Source organism: Oncorhynchus nerka, linkage group LG24 (assembly GCF_034236695.1).
Source record: "Oncorhynchus nerka isolate Pitt River linkage group LG24, Oner_Uvic_2.0, whole genome shotgun sequence".
Taxonomy (NCBI): Eukaryota; Metazoa; Chordata; class Actinopteri; order Salmoniformes; family Salmonidae; genus Oncorhynchus; species Oncorhynchus nerka.
Genome location: NC_088419.1, coordinates 71,426,703 through 71,432,702, shown reverse-complemented (window position 1 = coordinate 71,432,702; position 6,000 = coordinate 71,426,703).

Here is a 6,000-nt window from a genome sequence, read left to right as displayed (position 1 = left end):
TAGTTAAATAAAGGTAAAATAAAAAAATATTTATTTTTCAATCCCTGAACTGAGTACATCGTTATACTACATTAACATTCTACTTTTAAAAATTAATCTTAGTGGGGGGATCACGTGACCCTTGAACGAGATGGCCGCATGAACTAAGAGCTCCGCACAAGCAGTTTCCAATTCCTAATCTTACCTCCACTCCAAGTTCAAACTCATTTAGCTTTAGTAAGAAAAAGTCATGGCGGCTACAAAAGGTGACACTACAGGTGACATTTTTACCCGGACTCGAGTATTAGCGACGAAAAAAGCCTCCAAGAAGAAGCTAGCTTCAGAAAAAACTAGCGCCATTAGCCAGGAGCAAGAGAACCCGCTCCCCCCCGAGGCACAACGAATGCCAACCTCGCACTCTGTCGAAGACATCCTTTCTGAGTTGAGATCCCAACATACAGAACTAAACACTAAATTAGATGCCATTAACTCTCAGCTCAGTGCGATAGGAGGCAAGGTGACAATCCTGGAAAACGCTTTGCCTGACATCAACAACAAGAACCATAAACGCGGGGCGCCTGGACGAGGCAGAGGGGCGAATCCTATCCATGGAAAACTTATTGACAGATGCCATGGAAACAATAGCATATGCTAAAAAGAAAATCGAGCATCTGGAAGAGAAAACAGAGGACCTGGAAAACAGGGGGCGAAGGAATAATTGTGTTCTATTCAATCTGGGCGAAAAAGAAGAGGGAAACATGCCACTGATCCGTTACCTGCAAGACACACTTCCCGAGTGGCTCCACATGTCCACCGACAGGCCCATAGAACTCGAGAGAGCTCACCGAGCACTGAGGCCCCCACCAGTAGCCAGACAACCACCGCGCCCAATCACCATACGGTTCCTGAGATTCACCGACAAGGAACGAGTCCTACAGGCGGCGAAAAACAACACCATCACAGTGGGAAACGCCAAACTCGCTTTACACCAGGACCTGTCAGCTGGAATACGCCGAAAGCGGCGAGAATTTGACGAAGTGAAGAAATACTCCATCGACCGTGGAGCCACTCGGGAAGTTTGTCTTGCAGGTAGCGGATCAGTGGCATGTTTCCCTCTTCTTTTTCAGGGGATTCAAATACCCAAACGAGCTCAGGATTCTTCACCAAGGAGCCTTGCGACACTTCAAAACTCCCGAAGAGGCAAAACGTTTTTTGAAAGACAATCCTGGCCAATGAGAAACAGACCAATGACTAAATGCGATTAATTCCATTACTAAAGGAGGTAAGACGACATATAGCCGATATCCAGAGACCCACCCCCTAAATGTCATTATAGCCGTCCAATTTATACTTATTTTCCTTTAACTGAGAGGGATGGGCTGTATAGCCTAACCTAGGCCTACTAATGTTTCAGCCTACTTTTATTTCCCTGTTATTTTGTTGCTATTATTACTTGGGGTTCCCTATGTCCCTTGGGGGAGGTATATGTAGGCTGGGCTATTGATTTTATTTTTCTCCCTCTTTTACTGTGGTCTGGACGAGGGCAACTGTGTCATTTACTCAATGCGGGGTGGAGAGGATGAGGCATTTCTTTGGTGGGGAGAGGGAGATGTTGTGCGTTGCTATTACAAGAGACACACCTCTGTGATGCTGAACATGCCAAACTCCCCAGAGCTTGGGTGGGACAGGTGTATTTCTCATCTTTCAAATCAAACAGTAGAGGCACAGCCATACTTATCCATAAAAATGTTCCATTCATAATTGACAAAAACATATCTGATCCGGAGGGGAGATTTATTTTGATAACTGGGTCACTATTTGGTCAACCAATTACTATATTAAACATATACGCCCCTAACACAGATACTCCTGCCTTCATGTCAAAAATTATAACCCTGTTCAATGAGCATTGTGTCTCCTTTGGCGTGGTGGCCGGAGATTTTAATTGTACCCTTAACCCAACCCTAGACAAATCATCTCAAGTCCCCACCACAAATCCTAGATCTGCAAAGATGTTGAACTCTCTTACTAAAGAGATGGGACTGATAGATATCTGGAGAGAGACTAATAGCTCATCTATGGACTATACATACTACTCTAATGTCCATAACACCTACTCCCGTATAGATTACATTTTTATCCCAAAGAGTTTCATAAATTCAGCCACTTGTACAATCGGACCCATAGCACTTTCAGATCACGCCTTTGTCCACCTCCGCTTTGACCTCTGCAAAAACATCCCGAGGTCAAAGAGCTGGAAATTCAACACCTCCATGCTATCAAATGACGCATTCCATACATTGGTAACTACATGGATAGACAACTACACACAAGACAATAAAGATTCTCCTGTTTCTCCGGCCACAATGTGGGACGCTGCTAAAGCCACACTAAGAGGTCATCTAATTGCATATGCTTCCTCTAAGAAAAAGCAATGGAAGCACACAGGCTAGATCTTGAGAGGGAGCTGGAATGCTGTGAAAAAATACATAAACAATCCTTAGACAGCACCTCCTGGAGTCATCTTAAAGCAGCCAAAGCCAAACTGAATTTGGACTACACTCGGGAGATAAAAAAAAGAAGTTTTCTTTACTAAACAGAAATACCATGAGTATAGCAATAGGCCCAGTAGATTGCTTGCTTACCAATTAAAAAAGGAGCAGTCAGAGCGTACAATCATGGCTATCCGAACAGCAGAGGACGAGGTCACATATGACCCAAAAAAGATCAATTTAACTTTTCATGATTTTTACTGCAAACTATATACCTCTGAGAGAAAACACACGGAGGCAGAACTCCACTCTTTCCTAGAGGGAATCTCGCTACCTAAACTATCAGAGACCGACCAAGAAGATCTCAACTCCCCTTCACTCCTGAGGAGATCCTGGAGGCAATTACCTCCATGCCACCTAATAAGTCCCCAGGCCCAGATGGATTCCCCAGAGAGTTCTACAAAGCTTTTGGCCCCAGCTCAGCCCTATCTTCATGCCAATGCTGGAGGATTTTTGCAAAAACGGAGTTCTCCCAGACTCAATGCACACAGCTCACATTACAGTGTTGCTAAAAAAGGACAAGGACCCCCTATCCTGCTCGTCCTTCCGGCCCATAAGCTTGTTGGATTTCGACTATAAAATAATTACCAAATTGCTCGCCAAAAGACTAAACACTCTTCTTCCCAAAATAATAAAAGCGGACCAAACTGGATTTATTAGAGACAGATACTCTTCTGATAACATTCGCCGTCTTTTTGATATTATTGATCAAGTAAACGCACAGAAGACCCCTGTCCTGCTGGCTTCACTGGATGCTGAGAAGGCGTTTGACAGGATGGAGTGGAGCTTTCTGTTTTCAGTCTTAGAAAAGTTCAATATGGGCCCAAATTTTATTAAATGTATCAAATCACTATACTCTCATCCAAATGCCATGGTGACTACTAATGGACTGAACTGATAAGGAGCAATCCAAGTATTATGGGTGTTTCTGCAGGCAGCCTGCAGCACAAGATTTCGCTTTACGCGGATGATGTCTTGCTCTACATATCCAAACCTGAGAAATCCCTCCCTCTCATTTTAGACACAATTGCTCAGTATGGCAAGTTTTCAGGTTATAAGATCAATTTTAACAAATCCACTGTCTGCCCTCTCAATATTACACTCACCAGCTCTATGAAGACACTTTGTCCTTTCCAATGGAAAACACAGGGGTTTCAATACCTCGGGATCTTCATAACACCAGATCTGAATAGCCTTTTTAAGGAAAATTATCTTCCACTCCTGGATCGAATCAAGAACGATCTCCAAACCTGGATCTCCCTCCCAATTAGCTTAGTAGGAAGAATGAATGTAATCCGTATGAACGTCCTCCCTAGACTGAACTACTTATTTCAGATGCTCCCATGCTATCTCCCAGTTTCCTTCTTCAAAACAACTAACCAAAGCATCACCAAATTTATATGGGGCAATAAAAACCTAGGATCAAGTTTTCCACTCTATCGAAACCTGAATCTAAGGGTGGTCTTGCCCTTCCCTCCCTTCAATTGTACTACTGGTCTGCCCAAATCCGCAACATGCTAACATGGATCACAAACAGACAAGAGTCAACGTGGATTCAGATAGAAGCCCAATCCTGTGGTTCATTGCCCTTAAGCTCAATTATATTCTTTCATAACTTTAGTGAAGTGGGCAACATAGCCAAAACCTTTGTGATTTACAGAACCCTACTAGCGTGGAAGGACTGTAAGAAATACCTGGGCATTTCCTCCCAAATATGTTCTCACTCGCCTATAGTAGGCAACACAGACTTGCCAAAAGCCCTGAGGGATGCCAACTTTAATCTTTGGCATACTCTAGGAATCAGGACCTTTTCAGACCTATTTCATCAGAAAACCACTACACTGAAATCCTTTCAAGAGCTCTGCAGTGAATTCGATGTGCCAAGATTCCATTTATTTTTAAATATCTTCAAATTAGACATGTCATTTCCTCACCTACCTCCAAGAAGAGGTTTAGAACTCAGTTGAATGAAGTTGAAGCCCTTCTTGTCACAGCACAATCCATTAAAGGCTAAATATCTTACATCTATAGACTCCTTTCTGAGAAAGGAAGCTCCTCCTTTACTCCTTTGAAAATAATCTGGGAAAAGGACCTTGGTCTGACTATCAGCGATGAGTTATGGGCGGAGGTTTGCGACAGGGTATACTGCTCCTCTACCAGTGTAAAAATGAAAGAATCTAATTACACATTTTTGTTATACTCCTTTGAGACTCCATAGAATGAAAACAGATATGTCTCCTAACTGTAAAAGATGAACCTCTGAAAGTGGAACCTATATGCATGTATTTTGGAGCTGTAGAGAGATTGCCAGATTCTGGCAATCTGAACATACTGCTGCACAGAAAATACTAGAGGTACAGTTTGATATGACCCCGTGTATCTATCTTCTTAATGCCCAGCAGGACTTTGTTCTTGATCCTGACAGAGAAAATTTGCTTATGACTATTATATACTTTGCTAAGAAATGTATTCTTCTATTGTGGGCCTCTAATACCCCTCCTACATTTAAAATGTGGATTGACCAGATTGTTGACTTTCTTCCTCTTGAAAAGCTCACTTATGACCTCCACAAGAGACAGCCCAAGTTTGATGGACTCTGGTCTCCACTATTCAACTATATTTCAAACTGGACAGAGTGAACGGGGTGACTAGGGAAATGCGCAGATACATGTTGTGTAAGGTACTGTAAAACCTAAAAACAAATTATTGGCCCATCGTCTCAGCGAATGCTTGAAATAGCTGATAAGAACCTTGATAGTGCTGCTGCAAGTGGTATGTTTTTTTTTTGTGTTTTTATGTTAATTTCGTTTTTGAGTACGTGTGCGTGCGTATGTGTGTGTGTGTATGTATATATATATGCACCAAGGAAAATAAATAGATTAAGAAAAATAAATGTTTTTATTTGACTTTAGCATTCATTTTAATTGTATTTTTATTTTTTCAAATGTATTATTACATTTGAATGTGGAATGTGTTTTGTTGGTTGATTGAAAAACAAGAAAACTTTAAATTGGAAAAAAATATATAAAAAAATAATCTTAGTTTAAAGGAACTGGCCTTTCATGGCTTCCTGTTTCACCGGGGTATAAAAATGAGGTAACACATGTAAAATCCATTTGTCATTCATCACCATGGGGAAAGGCAAAGAACTCAAATGAAGAGACATGCCAATTATACACTGGCAACAATTAAAACAACTGGAACACCACTTGCCTGGTAGAGGACCCAAGTGTATAGATCAGTATTTGTATTAACTATTTTATACAGTATTTTGTTGCTTATCTTTATCAAGGGTGCCAATCATTTGGGATGTGTCTGTACAGTACATTGCCATATTTAATTATGGGTTGGAACCTTCCCAACAAGTCAGTTCATCACATTTCTGTCCTGCTAGAGCTGCCCAGGTCAACTATAACTACTGTTATTGTGAAGTGGAAACGTCTTGGAGGAGCAACAGCTCATCCGCTAA